The following is a 26,308-nucleotide window of genomic DNA, read 5'->3' as shown; positions in this document are numbered from 1 at the left end:
AATAATATTCTTATTAATTAAAGTTTATAAAAAAGAGCTAGTTTTTTATAAGTACGAAGATCTTCGTATAGAATTAGAATTTATAGATATAAATAAAATAAAACGCTTTATTAAAAGTAATCGATTTAGACTATACTTCGAAATCTACGCTTATATCTAAATACTACTATAATAAAAAATTGTAAAATATATAAATAAATCTTATAGACGAGAGCTATAATTTATTATAGTTAAGAAATATATACTTATTAAAAAGTAATTAGAGTTTAATAAATTTTTAACTCTATATTCTAATAAATCTAATTAAGATTAAATAGATTATTATATCTACGTAATATACAATATTTATTATATTAATATTAAAAGTACTTCGAGATTATTCTTTAATAAAGAACTTTCGTTAACGTAAATTAATTTAAGAGTTTAATTATTTATTAAATATAAGAAATATAATTAAATCTTCTCTAGATACCTTTTATTAAAAGATATATAAAACTCTTTTATAAAAAGTAAGTTAGAGCGTTTAATAAGCACTTAGCTATTATAGCCTTTAGCGAGCACTCTATAATAAATTAGCAATATATTATAATCTTTAACTTCAAATCTATTAAATTATTCGATAAATATTTATTTAATAAATATTTTTAGAAAGTATTCTTTTATAGATATATTAACTTCGAGTAAGATAATATATTATTATAGTCTTCTATAATCTCTTCTTAATTTACTTTTTTATTATCTTTATCTTCTAAAAATAAGCGACTCGCCCGAATTAGGCTTATTACTAATTTTTTATTAAATACTATTTATAATTAAAAGATAATATAATTTAATAAGTAGATTAAAGTTATATAGTTAAATAATTAAAAGCTTAAGTTTAATTATAATATTAATAAGAAGAATAAAGATAATATTAAGATTAAGATTTTAATAAATATTTAAATAATAGCGATCGAGAATAGAGCTAGAAAGTTTAATATTAAGAAGCGATTTTAGAAAGTATAGTTTATCGATAAGTTAATTCGAAAGAGTAATAATATAAGAGCTTTTAAGAAAAGTCTTAAATTAATTAAATAAATTACTACTTATATTATAGATTATAATTAGAAGATTTAATTTAATAAAATTACGCGTAATTAAAAAATAAATATTATTTAATATTAATTATAAAATAATATAATAGCGATAGAATTTAACGCGTAATAGTTATACTTCGATAGTAAAGACTATTAGCGAGAAGATCTTAAGAACTTATATTATCTACTTTATATACCTTAATACGATAATAAGATTATCTTTTATATATCTAATATAAATCTATTTTAATAGCTTAAGTTTTAATAGTTAATAGCGATAAAAATAATTATTAAATTTTATCTACAATCTTACTTATAAGTCTACTTTCTAATAAACTATATTAATCTAGAAAAAATATAAATTATTATTAGCTATCTCTTATAGATAAACCTCTTTCTATTAATATATATATTCTATTATAGACTTTCTATTATAGACTTTCTATTATAAACTTTTTACTATAGACTTTCCGCTATAAGCTTTCATAGATAGACTTTTACTTATATAGCTTTCGCTAATTATTAATCTAACTTTAAAAATTTTATAAAAATATTTCTATTAAAAATTAATCTCTTATAAAACTAATTTTTATTTTAATATTTAAAATTCTTATATTATAATAAATTAAAGCTATTAATTTTATCATCTTAAACGCCTTCGAAATATATAAATATTATAAAAATACTCGATATTCGAAGTCTATTATAAATAAGCGTATAATTATAAAAACTCTTTATTATATATATAAGCTATTCGATAAAAAGAAGTAGTATTTTAGAGTTATAATTATAAATAGCTATACGATATTCGCGATTTATTATAATTCTATAGCTATTCGAAAATATTAAATTAATAAATTAATTATATCGAAGATAAAGATTAATAAAATTCGCTTTTAAATAAACACTCTTTAAAAAAAAAGCTTAAAAAATTATTTTAACTTAATAATTAACGATAAATATTATCTATTAAAATCTCTCTCTATTAATATCTTTAATTCGATATTATAATTAAATACTTTACGCTATATTATAATTAGCGCTATTTTTATTTTTAATAATATTAATATTTAATTAAATTATATATTTTTTATTAAATTATTTAATATTAATAAGTAATAGTTAAAAAGATTATTTATAAAAATATACTTTAGAGATAATAAAGATTTATTTTTTATTTTTAATAAGTATATAGTAACTAAGCTATAACTTATTATTCGCGCTATAAAAAATTAAATTCTTATTTATTAAATAGATTTTATCGAGTAAGATTTTTAAATAGTTAAGATATAGAAAAAGCTAGTAATTCGCTATATCTTATAAAATTAAATTTCTTTCGAAATAAGTTATAAGATTATTAATTCTCTATCGCGTATTAAAACTATTATTATTAATTATTTATTTAATAAGAAAGAGTAAAAATAATATATTAAATTCGAGAAGAAACTTATTAGCTAGCTTCTTATTTTTAAAGAAAAGATAAAATTAATAAAGTAATCGCTAATAATATAGCGTAAATTATTATTATTAATAATATAAATTAATCTCTCTAATCTAGATAAGATTTAAAATTTAAAATTAATTAATATAAAGAGAACTTTTAATAAAAAGTATTTCTTTCTTAAATAATTTATAATTTATATAAAATCGAGTATAAAGAATCTAGATTTATTACTTTAGAAATTACTTAAGAATATATTAAAGCTATATACTTTACTTCGTAATATTTATAGCTAGATATATATATACTTTACTATTTCTATAAATATATAATAAACTTTCTACTATAAACTTTTATAATAATCTCTTATAAATATCTCTTTATAATAGTTTTTTATAAATATTAATTTTATTATAAATTATAAGAGATTAAAAGAAAATTCTAATCTTCTATTAATTATTAATTATTATAATACTTCTTATTATAATCTTTTAACTTCTCGCGATTAATTATATAATTTTTAATATTTATTAATAAATAGAAGAGCGCGATATTATTATTATAATATTTATTAAATATATTAATTAAGTTTAAATTCTAATTATAATATATATAATAAAATTAACTAATCTAAATCTATAATAGATATATTAAAGAGTTTATATAATTAAATATATATATAATTTAAATATTTAGATTTAAGCTCTTAAACGCGTAATATATATAAAAAATTTAAATATAATAATATAAATATATAAATACTATATTACTAATAATTTTAATAATTAAATAATTTAAAGAAATATTAAAAAGACTATATTATAGATAATAGCGAAGTTAAATTAATAAATCTTTAATAATAAAGATAATATAGAAAACGTTACTATTAATTTTAAAGAATAAATATTTAAAAAGAAGAAGATAATAAGATATAATCGAATTAAATAAAATAAAATAAGTAAGATAAGTCTTATATCTTATTATTATATAAGATATTTTAATATATTCTATTATAGCGAAAGAGCGAGGAAATTCTTCTTTAGATATATTAAACTCTTTTATTAAAAGCTTTTATTCTATTAATTTCTCTATTTATAAATAATATATAAAAGTTTATAATATAAAGTCTATAATAGAAAGTATATTACGACGATATCTTTAATTAAAGATATAATAATTATTTAATTATAATATATCTTTAAAACTTCTAATAGAGAGGCTTTTTTTTTTCCTACGATCTATAATTATAATTTATATATTTTAATAATAATTAAAGATTATTATAATAATCTTTAAAAAAAGAGTTAATAACTTTAATATAGATTATATTAAATTCTTATTATATATATATATAGCGATTATAAAAATATAAGTTTAATTAGAATTTTTTATACTTATAAATCTATTAATTAAGTTTAAGAAATCTATATTAAAAATATAATATATATTATTTAATATTATATCTAAGAAGTTTAATAATTTATATAATCTATTTAAATTAATAATTAATATTTCTATTATAACTAAATATCTAATTAAAAATTATAAATTTAAATTATATATTATTATTATTAATAATCTATTAAAATATATTAAGACTTACTTATAGAGTTTATATAGCTCTTTAATAAAATTATAACTCTTTAATAAAATTACGTCTTTTAATTCTATAATCTTTAAAATTTTTTAATAAATTTATATTTATCTAGAATTATTTATTAAGAATTATTTTATTAATTCTCTATTAAAGAATAATATCTTAATTTTATAAGATAAATTAATTATAAATAATTAATTAAAATATTAATAATAATAATTAATCTTTATTATCTTTAAATTTAAATTTTATTTATTATATTCGCGATAATATAATTAATAATAAGATATTTACTAGCTTTTTCGATAATCTTCTCTCTATTAATAATCTTTCTTCTATTAATAACTTTACTTCTATAAATAACTTTTCTATTAAATATTTTTAAGATAATTAAGATTTCTTTAAATAGTCTAATAAAGGCTTTTATAATAAGATACTTTTATTTATAATCTCTAGCGATTTCTTTAAATAGTTTAATAAAGACTTTTATAATAAAATACTTTTATTTATAATCTCTAATAATTATAAGAGTAATAAATAGATAAATAACGATATAAATATTAATTTATTATTTTATAATTTTAATAAAGAGATATATAGATAAGAGTAGAGATAGATATATATAGTTATAGATAATAATAAGAATTTAGATAATAAAGATAATAAGAATTTATTTATTATATTTAATTTTTTAAGATATAGTATTATTATATTAATTATTATATAGTCTATTAAAAAAGTTAATAAAGTATTTTAAGAATCTTAATTATTTATCTTTTTTAAATTATTTAAAAATTTTAATATTTTTAGTAATAAGAATAAATAATTAGCTTCTTTATTATTAAGTTTAGAATTATAAAATTTAAAGTGAATATTTTTATTAATTCTTTTTTATTAAGTTTAATTATTAACTCTCTTTTTAATTTCGTTATTTAAAATAATTATTTAATAAGATAGAAAAGATATTTTATTTTTATTATTATATTTAATATTAAATCTATAATTTAAGAAATTAAATAAATCGCGAGTAGACTATATAAGACTATAAGAGATTTTTTAATTATTAAAGTCTTTAATAATAAAAAGCTTTATAATTAAGAAAAAAAATAAAAACTTAAAATTAGATATATATACTCTTTCTTTAAAGCTAGATATATTAAAGCGATAGATTTATTAATATATTCTCTTATTATAATTATTATAAAAATTTCTTATAATTATAATTAAGAAATAGCTATTATTATTATAATAAGAGAAGAATATATAATAATAAAGTATTAAATATTAAATATAATAATATTAATATAAACTCTTAAATCTTATATATATTATACTATTAGCGATATATTTATATAAAAAAATATTTTTTAAAATAATATAATATATAAATAAGTTAATAAAGCTTTAATAATTATATATATAAAAATCTTCTATTTAATTAATATTAGAGAAAATTTATTATATTTAAAAAAGAATATTTATTATTTCTAGAGATCTAATATAAATTTATTTATCTTTATATTATATTAAATATATAATATTTATTAATCGCGATTATTAATAAGATATAATAAAATATATTATTATAATATTTATAAATAATTATAAATTATAAAATATTTATTTTTAATAACTTCAATTTAAATCTAGATAATAAATATAAACTTTTTTTTATAAAGAATATTTTATTAGAATAAACTTTATAATCTATTATTTAATATCTTAATATTTATTATAATTATAATTTTAAAAAAGATAAAAAAGAGATTATCTATTTAGATAATCGTTATTTTATTTAAAAAAAATTTAAATTTAATTTATTTATTATATAATCTTTATATTAATTATATTTAATTTATAATTATTTTAAAATAATATATTTTAATTATAATTATTTTAAAATTATTATTATAAAATCTTTTATTAATTTTCTCTATCTTCTCTTTATTAATAATTTCGATATTTATAAAAATATATATTATATATTTAAAGTATTTTATCTTATTTTAATATATCTAGACTACGCGAAGTATAGAAAACTTATAAATATATTTACTTTATTTTTAAAATTTTATAATATTAATATTAAGAATATAATAAAAGTCTTTTATAAATTTATATAAAATTTAAATCGTAAGATAGAGTTTAAAATTAATAACGTTATAAATATATTTTAGACTTTTATTTTAATCTTTCTTAAAAATATACTTTAATAAATAAATAATAATAACTTTATAAGATATATCGCTATTATAAATTATTATATTTACTATTATTTAAAAAATAAAAGAATAAAAATAAATTTTAATATTATAAAAAATAATAGATATTATTAAAAGATTATTTAATAACGCGAATTTATTAAAGATCTTAATAATATTAAATTTAAGAAGTTTATTTAAAATATTAATTTATAATTTAATATCTCTCTAATTATAAAGCTAATACTATTTTTAAATTTTATTTAATTTAAAGTTTATAACGCTCTTTATTTAAAGTAAAAAGATTTAAAAAGAATTCTTTAAAGATTTTTAATAACTACGATTTTTACTAAGCGTAAATCTATTATTTATTTTAAGATATTTTAGAAGTTTTATTCTTTTCTAAATAAAAGCGTATTTAAAGTTTAATATTTTATATTTAATTATAATTATTTTTAAAGATAGATAAAGCTACTTTATTAGCGCTATTAATTTTATATAATAAAATAATAATTAAATAAATTTATCTCTTATTTTTATAAACTACGAAAAAAATTATAATCTTTAAAATAACGCTATTTTAAACTATTATATAAATATTTAAACTTATTACTCGATTTAATATTATTATTAATAATTAAAAATATATTAAGCTAACTATATTATATTAATAAATTTTAAATATATATAAAACTTATTAGAAGCTAATTATATATATAATATTTATTATAAAAAGTCTAATAACTTTAATAAGAATAATAATAATTTTAAAAAAAAAAAAAAAAAAAAAAAAAAAATATAAAAAAAAAAAAAAAAAATAATAAAAAAAAAAAAAAATAAAAAAAAAAAAAAAAAAAAAAAATTAATTTTTTTTAATAGAGCTATCGAGTAAAATTGATAATCGATCTTTAAAGAAAAGTTCTTTTTCCCTTTAATAATTATAAGACTAAACTTAGTTTTTTTTTTTTTTTTTTTAAATTTTTTTTTTTTTTTTTTTTTTAAAATAAAAATTTTTAAATTTTTTAAAAAAAAAAAAAAATTTTTTTTTTTTTTTAAAAAATTTTTTTTTTTTTTTAAAAAAGGGGGGGGGAGGGGGGGGGGAATTAATTTTTTTTTATAAAAAAAAGGGGGGGGGGAACTTGAATTTATAATTAACTATATATATAAATTCAATTTAAAATTAGATTAGTGCTTATATATATACTAATATATTAAAGTTTAAATTAATTAAGATTAAGAAAAAGAAAAAAAAGAAAAAATAAAAAATAAAGGAAATTTTTATAGTAATAAATTTGAGAAGCTTTTTAAGCTTTTAGAATATTTATATAAATCTTTATCTTATAAATAATATTAGAGAGTATACGATAATTATAAATTTAAATATTTTAACGATAGAATTAAAAAATATAAGTTATTTATACTATTTTTCTTATAATCGTAATTATTAATAATTACTCTTAGGGTTTTTAAAGATATAATAAATACTATAACGCTATTAAACTTAATAGATTATTTATTTATAAAAAATATAATATAATAGTTATTATAATTAAGTTTAATAGATATTTAAAATTATAATTATTTAAATATAGTAAAAATATTTAAATTATTTAATAACTAATATATAATATTAATATAAAACTTTTTTTAATCGATAAGTAAGATTTAGATAAAGATTATATAAAAGACTTCTATAGCGTTATAAAAAATAACGAGTATTACTATAATATAGATCTCGCTTAAAAGATTTATACTTAATAAATTCTTTTATATTAAGATAATAATTAATCTAATAAAACTTAATTTATAATATAACTTTATTTAATACTTTATAATTATTTATAAAAATAAAAATAATTTTAATATATTAAATTTTAATATAACTACTTTAAAATAATATTATAGAATTATTTATATAAATTTATAAATATAATATAGCGTATATTTCTTAAATAAGTTAATAAAGTCTTTTATAAGACTAATTAACGATATATATATAATATTAATAATTATATATAGATTAATATTAGAAAAATCAAATAATTATAATATTTTATATATATCTATTATTAAAAGAAATACGCTTTTTTTATTATATATATTATAATAAAATTATATTAAGACGATTTAAGAAATATTAAAAATAATTTAATATTAAATATAATTATTTTAATATATAGAAATAGATAAATTAGTATATATATAAATTATTAACTTTATATTATAATATTATTTATATAATTAATATTTTTAATAAATTAAACTAATTAGATAAATCGTATTATTTAAAATATATATAAAAAGTAATATACTTATAAAAGCTCGATAGATAAGTTTACTTATATTATTAAAGGCTTCGATAAAGTATTATATACTTATATATATATAAAAGCGAATAAGTTATTAATTATCTATAATAAGAGAAATTATAAGAGATTATAATATTAATATACGATATAAATACTACGATAAATTACATAATTATAATTAATTATATAAAGATAAAGATAATTATTCGCTTATTAAATAATTATTTTTATTTATTCTTTAATAAGCGAATAACTAAAAATATTATTAAGATTATTTAATTACTAATAATTTTAAAAGAGACGATATAAGTTTCTTAACGATTAATCTACGATTAAAAGCTTTAAAATAATAAACTTATAAACTAGCTATTTAATTTACCTATTTAATCGTTATTTAGCTACTTATTCAACTATTTAACTATTATATAATCGCTAATTAATCGATATTTAATTATTACTTAATCGCTACTATCGAGATTTATAAATAGAATATTATTTATATAAATAGCGATAATAATAATATTATTAATAAATATAGAGAGATTAATAGTAATAAATTTAAAACTTAATTTTTTTAAATAGATTATAAGAGTATTATATTAAATTTTAAGAAATTACTTTAGATTATAAAGTACTTTAATAAGCTTATATATCTTATTCTTTTAATCTTTAATTTTAAAACTAATAGATTAAGTAATATAAATTATCTTCTTAATATCGCTATATAAAAAGATAATTTTAATATTTATTTACTTAAGCTCTTAATTTAAAATAGTTATTAATATAAAGATTACTTTATAATTTATAAATTTAATAATAAAGATAAAGATTTTATTAAAGTTAATTTCTTTTTATTATTTAAAATCGCGAATAATCTAGCGAGCTTTATATTATATAATCTCTCTTATAAGATTACGCTTAAGCTTATAAACTTATTAATCTTTTAAAATATATATATTTAATAAAAGATTTATTAGAATTTAAGTTTTATTAATAATAAGCGAGTTAACTTCTTTCTCTATAATAATTTTCTAATATATCTTATAATAAGAGTTCGATATAGCCTTCTTATAGATTTAAGATTTATAAGATTTAAAAGAGAAATTTTTTATTAATAGCGCTAGGGGATCTAAAGAGAGTTTTTTATATACTCTTAAGATATCGAATAAGCGATTTATCGCTAGAATTAGATTATAATTATTTATAAAGCGAGTAATAGATCTAAAAGATATTATTATAAAGATTATAGAGAGAGTTTTATTATTAAGTATATTAGATAATTATCTTTTTAAAGATTCTAAGTTAGCTAGAGCTACTAGCTAAGTCTTTTTAAAAATTTAAATAAAATTAAATAAATTATTAACTTTATCTTTAACGAAAATTACTTATCTCTTTTAATAATTCTTCTCTAAAACTATAGATAAAGAGAAAAGATAATTTTTAAGATAATTAATAATTTTAATAAACCGACGATTATTACGATAGATTATTATTTTAATATTATCGCGTATATTCTCTTTTAAAATAAAGAATATAGATTTAGAAGAGATATTATCGAATTATTTAATATTTAAAATAATAGTAATTTTATTATTATTTAAGAGTATATAATAGAAATAATCTTAATAGTTTATAAGTTATTTCTTAATTATATAATCTTAATATTTCTTTTAATTAATAATTTTAAATATAATCTAATAGAAATCTATTTATTTAACAATATATAGATAAGAAATATTAAGAGAAGAATTAATATAAATCTTAAAAGAAGTAATATCTTATTTAATTACGAATTAATAATTACGTAAATAATTCTTAATATAAATAAACTTAATTTAATACTTCTATAATAGACCGCTCTCTTTAAATATTACGCTAGCTTTACGCTAAATAATAGCGCTTAATCATTTAAACTTATTATTTATTTAGAGATTTCTTAATATAATATCTTTCTAGACGATTTCTTTAAATAAATAAAAGACTTTTATTTTATAATTCTAATATTTTATATTATAATTAAAGCGAAGACGAGTATAACGATAATTATTATATTTTATATTATCGAGGAAAAACTTAAATATAATAAGAATAAACTTATTAGATTTATTTAATAGAAGATAGACGTCGAAGCGTAGAGTGAAATTATTTAGAAAGATAATTATAAATATATAGTTATTATAAAAAATATTAAATAATCTCTAAAGATCGATATAAATTAAATTATTCTTTTATCTCTTAAAAATAATATAGCGTTTATAGAGCTTTATCTTAAGACTAATTATAAAATATAACTTATAAATATCGTTAAAAGAAGGTTTAAAGAGATCTATTTCGGTGTATATTTTAGTTATTTTCTTAATATTCTAAGTATCTAAATAATTTATACAAGTATATTATATATATAAAATATCTTCGTTAATTTAAGACTTTTATTAATTAAAGAGCTTTATAAACTTAATAAAAGACTTATTATAAGCGGGAATTTCTTTATTAATAACGATTAAAGCTAGAGGGATATTCTTTTAAATATTAAGCGTATAGAAATAGCTCTAAATAGATTTAAAGAAAAACTACTATTTTTCTATAAAAAAATCGTCGAAAATAAAAGAAAGCGAGTATTATTATTTCTCTAATTATTTCTTAAAAATAAGATTAAAGTTATATCTAGATATATATTAAATATTATTAAAAATTTAAATACACTTAATATTCTTTATCTTATATTTAAGATTAATATTATTAAAATTAAAAGCTATATAATTATCGTCGACGAATTTATTAATAAAATAAGATTCTTAAAATCTAGAGAAAATCTTAAAGATTAAGAAATTATAAGTAATATATTAAGTATATATATAATTATAAAGTTAGAGAGAAGATATTATCGCTATAATAAAAAGTATAATAATAAAAACTTTATTTAAGAATTTAATTTTAAAAGATTTATAGATTTTATTATTTAAGATTTAAGAATTAGCGATAAATATAATAGCGATATAAATAATAAAATAGCGTATTATTATAGATTAGATAATTATAATAGCTATCTTAATATTAAAAAATTAATTTTTTTTTTTTTAAATTTTTTAAATTTAAATTCGATATTAATATTATCGCTTTTTTAATTATCTCTTTTATCTCGATTACTATAACTATCGCAATCTCTATTTCTAGAGATTTAAGATTCTTTATAAACGCGCTTATATTTTAACTATTCGAAATACTTCTTAATAAAATAAAAATTCTTATTATAAATAATATAATATTTATAAATTTATATCTAGATATAAAAGTTACTAGAATTAATATTATCTTAAATACGATATTTAATTAATAAAGACGCTATAGAAATAAAGATATAAATATTTATTTCGATATAAATAGTTATTATATAAGTATTAAAGAACTTAGCGAAGATAGTAGAATTAGAGATAATATTAAGCTATTATATTCTAGTATAAATTAACGTAAATTTAAAAGATTTATCTTTATTATAAGAGTTATAATTTTAATTATAGATCTCGCGATATTAAGTATATTAATTATCTAGATTTTTATAAAAATAATAAATTTTTTAATTCTTATTAATAATAAAGGGATATTTCTTAGATAAGCTATTAATCTTTTATAATAGACTTACGAATTAGTTAATATAGATTTATAGCTTATTTTCGTAAATAATAAGAGTAAAAAACTTTAATCTCTAAATAATAAAACTAAGGATATCTAATTCACGGGGCTTATATTTTTTTAAGTTCTTTTAAATAATTATAGCGTTAATATAGTTTTTAATAAGATTACGCGAGTTATTCTTATAGCGAGTCTTTATTATAATATAGAGTTTATAATATACTTTAATTTATATTATAATATCTACGTCGATAATAGCTTTAAGAATATCTCTTATAAATCGCTAATTTATTATTATTCTTATAATAATCGCTAGATAAGAGATTAATTAAACGATATCAATTTTAATATAATATTAAAGATCTAATAATATAAAGAAATCTTATATATCTCGCTTTTATTTATAATAATTAAAAGCGTTTTTAAGTATAAAAATTTAATAAAATTAGCTTAAATTAATTAAAAGCTTAATATCGATATATTTAGATATAATACTATTTATAAAGAATTAATCTAATTTTTAAAACTTAATAGAGGAAAGCTTTAATAAAAGCTTAAATTTAAGAATAAAGTTTACGATATAATAAAGCTTAATAAAATAAATAGAATAAGCGATATCGATAAAATTAACTTCGCTTTAAACTCGAAGAGCTCTTTATTTAAGATTAACTCTAATAATAATTTAAAGATAAATTAACTCGATATAATAATAGAATTAACGCGAGAAATTAAAGTATACTCGCTATCGATACTATTTATATTTAAAATATTTATAATTATTTAAAACGTATAGAGAAAATTCTATTAAGCTTTAAGGTTAACTTGATATAACTTAAAGCGTTATTTAAAAAGAAATCTTATATTATAATCTATAACGTAATTAATAATATTTTAAAAAGATAAACTTTAATTTATAAATACTAGAGGGAAATATAATATAAGTATATAAAATCTTTATAAAAAATCGTCACTCTTTATACTTAAGGGGGGATTTAATTAAATTCTATTTCTTATACTATTATCGCGATTATCTTAATTATCTTTTATTATATTTATAATATAATATCTTCTATTAATTAACTCTTCTATTAAAAAAATTAATTAAGATTAAATATGAGATTACTTATAATTTTACTTCGCTCGCTTATTAAAATTAACTAAAGCTTCTTTATGAGATTATCTTATTTATATAGATATAGAGAATAATTACTTTTCGATTACTACGATAAAAAATAATTTTCCTTTATATATTAATATATTAAGTATACGAGATATAGATTATTTTCTCTTTTAACGTTATATCGTTATCTTAAACTAGATTTTAACTCTTATTATAAAAATTATATAATAAAATATTAGAGTCTAATCGCTTATTATTAGCTTTTAATATAGCGAAATATAAGAATAAGAATATATCGTCTCTTATTTTTAGCGTATTTTATTTAATATAAGAAAATTAATAATATTCTAGCGATTATAGCGGCTATATAACGAAAAAGTATAGATATATAATATTCTATTACGGCGTATAATAGCTTCGATATTATATAATTAAATATAATATATCTTAACTCGCTTTAAATTATCTTATATAAAAAATAATAAGAGAGTTTATACGCTAAATTATTAATATAATATATTAATATATTAATAATTTCGATATAGCCCCCCTTACTCGCTATTTCTACTCTTTTAATTAAAAGTATATTTAATATATATTATTTAATTTAAATAACTATCTTAAAATAGAAAATACTTATATTACGAAGATTAATAAAAGAGATTCTCCGCGATTATAACTATTATTATTTAATAAATATTAATATAATAAATATATTAAAAGTAGTCGTAGCTATAATAAATAGTAGATAAATTATAAAATAATTAAAATAGTTATCGAATAGAGTTTAAGCTTATAATCTATTAAAATATAAGATAGAATACTTAGTTATATTAACTAGAGAGTTCTATAAAAGAAAAGAGCGACTAGATATAAATATACTAAGGCGTATTACGTAACTATATCACGTGATCGCCAAGACGCCAAGAGTCACGTGATCCGAATTCCAACAAAAATTAAAAGAATATCTTTATAATTATAATAATCTTTATATAATAAATTTTAAATATTATAAAATAAATATTAAAAATTTTAAAGTAATTATAATTATAAAGATAAATAATAATTATAATATAATAGTTATCGAGTAAAGTTTAAAATTATAATTTATAAAAATATAAAATAAAATATTTAACTATATTAATTATAGAGTTTATTAAAATTCGAATTATGTAACTTTTAATATCTTAATAATTATATAATTATATTATATAATATACCTTAGCGCGTTTATATTAAATTACTCTTTTCTTTTATAAAACTCTATAATTAATATAACTAAGTATTCTATCTTTATATTTTAATAAATTATAAATTTAAATTATACTTAATAATTATTTTAATAATAATATAATCTATCGCTATAATTACGATTATTTTTAGATATTTATATCTATTATAATAGAGGTAATTATAATTATAAAAGACTTTATTAATCTTCTTAATATAAAAATTTTTTATTTTAAAATAATTATTCTAGATTTAAATAATTATAATTTATTTATAATTCGAAGGTTAAAGGCTATTACTTAGATGTTTTCGCTTTCTATTTAAGATAATATAAAGCGAGTTAAAATATATTATATTTAGTTAAAACTATTAAAGCCGCTATATAATTAATTAAATTATATTATTATTAAGATCTTTAAAATATTATTAGCTTTTCTATATAAGATATACTAAATAAAAAAATAATATATCTTTATTTATATATTATAAATATTAAAGAATTAGATAGCGAGTATCTAGATATTATATTTATTTAATTATAAAATATTTATAATAGAGGCTAGAAATTAATTATTTTAATTATTATTAAGAGAAGTATAATTTAAAAAAAAATAGCTTTAATATTAATTATATAGTTCTTAATTATCGCTAATAAAAATATATTAATTAAAAAAATAAGAATTTTAATCTTAAAAGCGAAAGAGGAAAGAAATTTCTATTATTATAAAGAAGCCTTAGCGTAAATACTTATTTTAGAGATAAAATATCTCGATAATAAATAAATAATCTTACGATTAATCTCGATCTTAAACTTTAATTAAATTAATTCTAAAGAAGATAATTAAAGCTTTTAATTATTAAGATAATTAATATAATTTTAATAATATAATATTATATCTATATATAAGAGATAGATCTTTATTATTACGACGTTTTTAAATTATTTTAATATCTTTATTATTTATTAATTATTTAACTTTTCGATAAAATATTATCTATTATTTCGAGTATTAATAGATAATAATTTTTTATAAATAAAGATCTAAACTATATCGAGTTAATCTTAAAACTTAATAAGACTTCTCTTATATATTTAAATCTCTAGCGTATTATAAGAGATATTTTAATAGCGAGAGTAAGTATATATTAAGTTTCTTTATTAATTTTAATTTAATATTAGAATAATTAACCTTTAAGTTTTTATTAAAATTAATTTTTAATAAAAATTTCTTTAATTTTTAAGCGCGCTTAATTTTATTAATTTTATTTATTTTAATTACTTTTTTAAGCCCTATTAATATATAAGCTCTATTTTTAAAGTTAATTAAAAACGTATAGTAAGTAATTAGAGTTCGATTTAACTTAGGGCTAGGGCTAAAATTCGATTTAACTTAGAAAAATTCAACTCTATGAATTTAATTTATGAATCTTTACTTGTATATTAAGATAATAAGAAGAAATTCTTATTTAAGCTATTATATAGAAAAAGATTTTAAAACGCGTATACTCTAGCGATAGTTTTTATTTAAAGTCTTTAAAGGGATTTACTAAGAATAAGCTCTTAAAAAAGTAAACTTTAAAGTTTAAATTAACTTTAAATAGCGACGTTAAAATAGCGCGTATTTAAGAGAATAATATAAAATATAAAATCGAATTCTTTAACTCTAATTATAAGAAGAATAATTATTTTTATTATAATAAATAGAATTATTAGATATCTAAATATTTAGATTTCGATAAATTATTTATCGTTAATATCGATATAGTATTAATAAAAAAGATTAGATCTCGTAATCGTTTTAGATATAAGATAAGAACGATAATTAATAGAAGTAGTTTCTTCTATTCTTATAAAGAGATAGATAAAACTTTAAAGTAAATAGAGATAACTTATTACTTTACTCGATATTAAAATATATATTAATTTAATTTTATAAAAGTTTATAATTTAATAGAATTTAGAATTTTATAACGCTATTTTATTATAATTAAAAGCGCTAAGCGATTAAAGTATATATTATTATAGCGCGTATTAATTAAATTATTAATTAATAAATAATTAAAATTAGAATAGAGAGTATAATATACTCTTTTATATTATTAATTGAAAAGACTTTAATATTATATTAAATACTGTCCTGCCCGTTTGTAAAGTTATAGAACTAGCGTATTACGGTTGTGAAACGGTATTATAACGATTCTATGCTAGTTGAAAAACCGTTCTAGAACCGATTTACAACCGTTTTACAACAGTCGTAAACTATAGACCTCTTCCCTTAGAACCCACAACGGTTATAGTTTTACAACCGTTCTACAACCGTTCTACAATCGTTATAATAATATATTTTTATTTTTATTTTTTTACTAAGTCTCGAATAGGCTAGTAGTATTATATAATATATCTTCTAATATAAAAATTTCGCTAAAATTCGAAAAAAACGAATTTTAAGTTATTAGCGTTGATATTTAAGCTTATATATACTAAGCGAATTTTCAGCCCTATAAAGAACTTTAAAATTAAAATTTATTTTTAGTTATTATATAGATTATTTATAGTTCTATAAGAATCGTATAACCGTTCTACAACCGTTCTACAACCGTTCTACAACCGTTCGACAACTGTCACGTGACCGTCACGTGACCGTCACGTGACCGTTGAACAACCGATGTGAAATTATGAGTTAGAACAGTTCTTCTAACGAGTATGAATTGAGTTTCGTATCGGTTGTATGTCGGTGATACATCGGTTATTTATCGGTTATTAGTTATAGAACCGTTATATAACGGTAATATATCTTTAGTAATGGCCAGGATAGTATACTTAGATTAAATTAACTATAAATATTATTAAATTTAGTAACGAAGTAATAGCGATTTAAGATTAACGCTAATAAATTATAAATTAAAGAATTAATTAAGTTTACTCGAATTATCGAATAAAAGTTAAATATATTCGCGATTATATACGCTATAATAATATAAAATAAATTAAAAAATAAGCGTAATTTAGAGCTCTCTTAAAAGTTATTAGAGTTTAATAATATTTTTTTTAATAAAAAAGTAGAAATTTTATTTACGCTTAAGTAGAGAAATTATATTATTAAGATTAAAAGCGATAAGAAATCGCTATATAGTCTTTTATATAATCTATCTTAAACGAAGTTAACAAAGTTATAACGCTATCTAAAGAATTTTCTTTAAAAAAATTAAATTCGTTATTCGACTTTCTTAATCGAAATATTAATTTTTTTTATTCTTAAAAAGAATAAAAAGCTTTATTTTTATATTAATTATCGAAGCTTAAATATAATAACTATTAAAAATCGATATTCGCTATCTCTAATTATTAAGACTTTAAATCGCTTATATAAATTTAAGATCTTTATAAAGCTAAATCTTAAGAATATCTATTATTAAATTCGAATTAAAGAAGATAATAAGTAAAAAATAGCGTTTTATAATTATTACGACTATTTCGAATATTTAATTATATCTTTTAGATTTATTAATATATCGATAATTTTTTAAATATATATTAATAAAGTTTTTACGAATCTAATAAATATAATATATTTAATATATTTAAATAATATTCTAATTTATAGTATTAATCTAGTAAAGTATTAATAATATTATAAATAAGTATTTAAATATCTACGCTAGTTTTAACTATATATTAATTCTAAAAAGTATTAATTCTATATCGAATAGGTAGATTAAGTTTTTAGAGTTTATTATATTTATTAAAGATATCGCGATAGATTAAAAACGTATTACTATTATTAAAAAGTAGTTAAAATTAAAAAATTATCGAGATATATAAGTCTTTTTAGACTTTATTAATTTTTATTAGCGATTTATTTATAACTATTTTAATATAATAATATTACTTATTAACTTACTTAAAGAGAGTAAGAATAATAAAAAACTTAGATTATTAAAGTAAATAAATAGCGCTAAGCCAACGTTCTAATAGCTTTAAAGCACTTTTATAACTATACTATTTCTATACTTTTATAATTTAAATTTAAAGCTATATTTTAAAATCGACGCTTTTAATTTTAATATAAAAATTATACTTTTATAATTAAATAAAAATAATTATTAATAATTAGTAATATTTTAATCTAAAAAAAAAAATTTATAGAGTAAAACTATAAGATTTATAATTAAGAGCTATTCGCTATTATAGTATTTATAAAATAATAATATTATTATCTAGAAGATAATATATTTTATATTAAAATTCTAATAAATTATAATAATCTTAAAAGATTTATAAAATAAAATAAATTAAATTTTAAATAAGTCTATTAAACGCTAAAGTTAGCTATTTATAATTTTAAGATTTTTTATTAAATAAATAAATTAAACTTTATTAACCCGCTATTATAACGCTTTAACTATAAAAAACATTATTATTAAATATTAAACTACTATTAATACTATAGAATAAATTTATACTTTAAACTAGCGGCGAGTTATTATAAAGAAATAAAAAGATTATAGCGATAATAACGCTTATATTCTATATTACTAGTATCTAAATAATTATTTCTAAAAGAGAGTCTAAGGTTATATAAGAGATTACTTATAACGTATTTTAAAGACTAATAAAAATATTAATTCGAGATTTATAAGCTTATAATAATTAAGTAAACTCTTTTTAAATTAATATTAATAAGCTAGCGATTAAATATCGCGTATATAATTAAATATAAATCTTAGATTTCGAGGAATTATTAAGATATAATAATTATCTTTATATTTCTAAAAATAAAATCTTAAAAAAAGAGCTTATTAATAAATATTATAATAATTTATTATTTAAATACTTTAACGCTATAAAGATATATAAACTACTTATTTATAAATATTATTAAAATAAGAGCTTAAAGTAAATTATCGACTATATTAAGATATATAATATTTATTAGCGAATTAAAACTTCGCGATATCGTCTCTATAGCTTACTTTCTATCGCTATTAAATTATAAAAGAAAATTTCTATAGACTTTATTATCGACTTATTAGCGAGTAAGTATAAGAGTATTATTTATAATATTATTCTAGTTATAGTAAATCGATTTATAAAAATAATAAGATATATTTCTATATCTATTATAATCGATATTATTTAGCTAGCGAAAGTATTTTATTTTAAAATAGTATATTACTATAGTATATTAAACGATATTATTAATAATAGAGACTCTATATTTATTAATAGCTTCTAATCTATCGTTTACTTTTATTTTAAAATTAAATAATATCTAAATATTATTTTTTATTCGTAAATCGATAGATAGATTAAGCGATAAAATTAGATATTAAAATACTTCTTATATATATTCGCTAACGATAAGTAAAATATTTAAGCGAAATAACTATTAATAGTAGAGTTCGCTTATATAAATAGTTAATATTTTTTTATTAAAATAATATTATTCTTTTTAATTAGTATATATAAAAGAAGGTAGCTATTACGCGTATAGCCTCTACTTAGTAAGTATATAGTCTCTACTTAGTAGATATATAGTCTCTATCTACTAGGCGTACAGTCCCCCTAATCGAGTTAGCGACCGCGCGAAAGCTAATAAACACTAACCGAAAATAGTAAAGAATTCGTATAGGCTAACGAATACTAATCGAAAATAATAAAGAACTCGTATCTAGTCTCTTCGAGATTCTTATGAAGATACTTAATAGTAGTAGGATAAGTCTCTCTATATCTCTTTCTATAGATTTATAATATCGAATAGGTTTAATTCGTCGATTAGTGAGATTTTTAAATAATTTCTCTATAGCGATAGTTAATTAACTAGCTACTCTCTCTACTTACTATTAAAAATATATCTATTATACTTAAATATTTACTATCTATTAACTAGCTAATCTTTCTATATTTAAAATATATTAAATATAATCTTATTACTCTATATATAAATCTATATAATACTATCTCGCTATTCTTATATAATATTACCTCGCTATTCTTCTCTTATAGTCTATTTAGCTTATTTACCTCGTTACTCTTCTTATATAATATCTAGTTATCGAGATAACTACTATAGCGATCGTAAACTTCTTTATTATAACGCTTATAGTATAGAGATAGATATAGAGATAGATATAGATATACGCTCTAATTCTTATCTATTAAGCGAGGAATATAAGCGAGCGATAGAGTGAGAGTTAATTTTACTACTATATTCTACTATAAAGATATTCGATAGAGACTAGATACGAGTTCTTTATTATTTTCAATTAGATTTTATTAGCTTCCGCGCGGCCGCTAACTCGATTAGAAGGGTTATACGTCTAGTAGATAGAGGCTATACGTTTATTAAGTAGAGGCTATACGCGTAATAGCTATCTAAAAGAATAAGATAGAACTAAACTAGAAAACCTTGAATTTGTATGTGCAGTCAATCATTAATTCGTTAGATCTACGCTCTTTGGTTAGACCGGCTAAGTTATCGCGGGTAAATAAATTAGTATCCGCAATTATTAAAAATCTCTCTCTCTACTTTTAACCCTTTAATAACTTTACTATTTTCTAATAAAATTTTAAGATTCTTTTTTTAAATTATAGCTCGAAACTTGCGCTTTTCGATAATGAGAAAATTTCAAAATTTGGTCTTATAATTATTAAAGCGCAAGGAATTCAAATATCGCTCACCAAAGTTCGCTCCACAGCCCTGATCAAAAAACAGGTGCACATTATTTGATTTTAGAATAACTTTTTTGTTTTCTATTAAAATTTTAGAATTTTTTGTTTAAACTATAGAACGTAATGTGGGCTTTCAGATAAAAAAAGAATTACTAAATTTAGTCTTATAGATATTTATAAGCAAGGAATTCAGATATCGCTCATCAAAGATCGCTTATCAAAATTTACTCGACAGCCCTAATCAAAAAAAAATGGTTATGAATTTAATTCATAGGCCTTTACTCGTATATAAATATTTTTTTAAAATTTATTAAAAGATTAAGAATAACTTTATTAAGGAGGAGGAGATATTCGCTATAAATAATAGAATAAAGAAGTTATAAGTATTAAGAAATAAGATAATAGTATTAAAATATGAAGGTAGGATACTTAGTTATATTAACTATGAAGTTCTATAAAAGAAGAGAGCGACTTGATATGGGCGCGCTAAGGCGTATTACGTGACGGACGTAGTTATATAATCGCTAAGACGCTAAGAGTTATATAATTCGAATTTTAATACTCTTCTTCGCATATATTCTTTTATAAGCGAAATCTAGTAAATATAAAGTTTAATATTAATAGATTTAAAACTAAGTAGATAAGATAGGACTAGCGTCGAATAGTAAGACTAAATTAATATCGAATAGTTAAGATAAGTTAGTATCGAGTAGTTAGCGTAAAAATATATCTCTTATATTTCTATTCTCTCTATGCGGATGAAATCGAAAAAATATGAGATTTAAAGTTCGCGATATTTAAAATAGAGTAGATAAAATAAAAAGTTGAAATCTGAAAACGATTATATTAAATGATGGCCTTTATTTAAATATAACTTAAATTTTACTTTTTATTAAAAAGCGGTTTTTTAAAAATTTTATTTTTAGGCTATCTAATATATATTAAAAATCGATTAATTCGAGGTCGGAGGATATTTATAGAAGTGGCTGAATAAAATAATTAAAAGAAATTCCAGCTATATACGCCGGCTATAAAGCTCTATAGAGGCTATTTTAAATAATTAATTCTTAATAATAGTAGCTATAATAGTAATTTGAAGATGTAATACTCGAGATATTAATAACGAATAGATATAAATTTTTAAAAGAGTTTTAAAAGTTTTAATAACGATAGCGGTAATAGCGCTAAAGAAATAGCTATTTCGATATAGAATAGCGAGTTTATAGAGTATTAAATTTAATATAGCGGCTTAGCGGGCGACTTAAGTCGATTATCTATAATATAAGAATTAATAAAATAACTTTTCTAAAGTAGATAACTTCATATTAAGACTATTAAGCTATAGTTATAAGCGATATTTTAATTTAATAAATTAATAAAATCTCTTAAACTTATTTTTATTAAGAGCCTTAATAAGATTATTAATTATCTATTAATCGATAAAGACGTAGTTTAAAGCGACGTTTTTAGTAATAACTTATTCTTATATATAATAATATTAAATATTAATATATTTAATATAAGTATAAAACTAAGAATTTTTAGTTAATACTATAACGTCTTAATTATTATAAAAAATAATTATCACTTATATTTATTTATCGCTAGAATTAAATTAATTTAATAAATTATATAATTAAATTACTTCTTTAATAGCTTATATTTAATTAATATATTTAATCTTATAAATTAAGAGTATTATAATAAATTATTACTTCGATAATTAATTAATAGCCCCGCTATTAATATTAAATATATATTTAAATATAAAGCGACGGGTATTTTAATTATTAATTTAATTAATATTAATATAGCCGCTTAGAGATTTTAGATCTTCTCTAAAGATAAATTAATAGTTAATAATTTATTTAAAATAATAAAAGATTCGCTTAACCGCTTTTTAATAGACTTTATTAAAATTTAAATTATATTAAAATATTATTAAGATTATAAATATAATATCTAATCTTATATCGAGTATTATATATATTAATAATTTTATTATTAATTAATATTTAATATAAGAAATTTCGAAGATTTAAAAGTTCTCTTCGAATATCTAATATCTTTCGATATCTATAAGAATAAATATATCTTTAAATTTCTATATATTATATTTAGTAAGAAACTTTTTAATATATCTTATCTAATTAAGTTAAATAATATAATTAATATAATCTCTAATAATAGTTATATTTAGATAATAGGCGTATAATTTTAAATTAGTTATTTCGAAGTAATTATTAAGCTTATTTTTAATATCTTAAATTTCTATTTTATTAAGATTAGTTAAGAGAATATTATTTATATAAATTATAATAATTATAATATTATTAATAAAGATTAAGAAATTAATTATAATAGATTTAAAGTTTAATTTCTTTAAATATATAAAGAGAATATTATATTAGACTTTCGAAGATTACTTTAAATTATATAGCGCCTTCTTTAGCTTATATATCTTATATTTATTATTAATTTTAAAATTTATAAATTATATTATATAGATAATTTTCTTTATATTATTATAGAAAAAAGTAATTTTAATATTTATTTACTTTAATTTCTAATCGAGGATTATTATTAAAATAAAAATTACTTTATAATTTATAGACTTAATTATAAAAGCGAAAATCTTATTAAAATCTATATCTTCGCGCTATTTAAAATTATAAATTATTTATTAAGCTTTATATTATATAATCTCTCTAATAAAGTCTTATTTCAATTTATAAATCTATTTATTATTTAGAGTATATATATTTAAAAGTAGATTTATTAAGATTTAAGTATCGTTAACTATAAAAAAGTTAACTTCTTTTTATATAATAAATTTCTATTTTATTTTCCGATATTTATTCGCTATTATCTCTTAATATATTTAAGACTTAAATAGCTTAAAAGCGTTAGCTTTAATTAAAAAGATAAGTAGATCTAGCGAAAGATCGCGATAAGCTCTAAGAACTTTATATCGCTTAGATTATTTTAAAAAAGACTATTAATTAGTTATAAATCTAGTTATAGACTTTATTAAGACTTATAGAGCTATTAAAATAGATCTTATAAGCGTGTTTTCGCTTAGAGTTTTAAATAATTTCGATTTTATTTCCTCTGAATATATTTTTGAAGATACTTACGGCGGTGCTTGTGGAGATATTTCTTTAATAGAAATTTATATGATAGTGATAAATTCTCTTCTAATGACTTTAGTTAAGGTAATTACCACTTCGATAGATATTTTCCGCCTTATTCTTTTCGAGGCTCTCTTTTTTAAAATTAATATTAAAGAGATAATTAATAACTTATATATAGTCTTTTATAATATATTTATATAACGCTTATTTCTATTTTTAAATAGATTTTAATTATTAATCTCTCTTTTTTTAGTAAGATTAAGCTTAAATAAAATTAGCTTAAAAGAAATATTATTAATTTAAATTATATTTAAATAGATTTAAATTTTACTATTTAATATTAATATATAATAAAATCGATTAACTTTATAATTAATTAAGTATCTCTTATAAACGTAATTCTTATATTTAATTTAATCGATATTTAATAAATATATTTAATATAAATTAGTCTATTTAATAATTTAAAGATATAAAATATTAAATAAATAGTTTATAAAGATTTTATAAGAGATAATATTTCTTTTTAATATTAATTATAGATTATATAAATAATTAGAAATTTACGTAAATTTCGATTAATATTTTTATAATAATTTACTTTCTTTAAATATAATATTAATCTTATATTATATTATTTAATTAAAATATTTAAATTTATTATTTATTTAGAAGTTATTAGATATAATATCTTTTTAAATAATTTCTTTAATAAATTAAAAGATATATATATTATAATTATTATACTCGAAATTATAATCGCTATAAAATCTAATATAAATATAATTTCTATATTCGATTTAATTTAGAAAAAACTTAAACGCTATTGTTAAAATATGAGGTAGAATACTTAGTTGTATTGATTATAGAGTTCTATGAAAGAAAAGAGCGACTAGATACGGATATACTAAGGCGTATCATATAATTATATTACGTAATCGCCAAGACGCCAAGACGCCAAGAGTTACGTAATTCGAATTTTAACACTCCCCTTCGCATATATCCTTTTATACGCGAAATTTAATAGATATAAAGTTTAACGCTAACGGTGTTAAAATTGGGTAGATAAGATAAAAATGATTTAGTCGATTTTCGCTAGAGTTTAGTGTTGGGTAGCTGAAGTAAAGTTTGAGTTAAGTAGTTAAAGTAAAGTTCGAGTTAAATAATTAAAGTAAGTTTTAGCGTTAAATAGTTAAGATAAAGTTTAAAGTAAGTTTAGCGTTAAGTAATTAAAGTAAAGTCTAAGTTAGATAGTTAAAGTAAGTTTAATATTAAATAATTAAAGTAAAGTTAGAGTTAAGTAATTAAAGTAAGTTTAACACTAAATAACTAAAGTAAAAAGTCAAAATCTAAAAACGACTATATTAAATTCCAAATTCCACTTTTTATTAAAAAACGATTTTTCGAATATTTTATTTTTAGACTATCTAATATATACTAAAAATCGATTAATTCGAGATTAAAGGATATTTATAGAGGTAACTAAATAAAATAATTGAAAGAAATTCTTTATTTTATATATTATAATTAACTATAAGACTTCTATAAGGCTATTTTAGATATCTAATTCTTTAATAATAATAGTTAATAATAATAGTAATATAGATAAGAATATTTCGAAAGAGCTTTAAAGATTTAGTAGCGATAGCGGTAATAGCGTTAAAGAAATAGCTATTTTAATATAGAATAGCGAGTTTATATTAAATCTAAAGCTCGGCGAATAACTCGAATAAATTATTTAAACTACGAGAATTAATAAAATAGCTTTTCTAGATTTAGAGTCGATTCTCTTAAATAGATAATACTATAAACGATATTTTAGCTTAATTAATATATAAAACTTTTTAAATTTATCTTTAAATAGTATCTTAGTAAGTCTATCGATTATCTATTATTT

Source organism: Letharia columbiana (assembly GCF_014066305.1).
Source record: "Letharia columbiana isolate WasteWater2 chromosome Unknown Sc0000001_s0, whole genome shotgun sequence".
NCBI classification, from domain to species: domain Eukaryota; kingdom Fungi; phylum Ascomycota; class Lecanoromycetes; order Lecanorales; family Parmeliaceae; genus Letharia; species Letharia columbiana.
The sequence above is the reverse complement of the archived record's forward strand: the minus strand, read 5'-3'. Positions refer to the sequence as shown.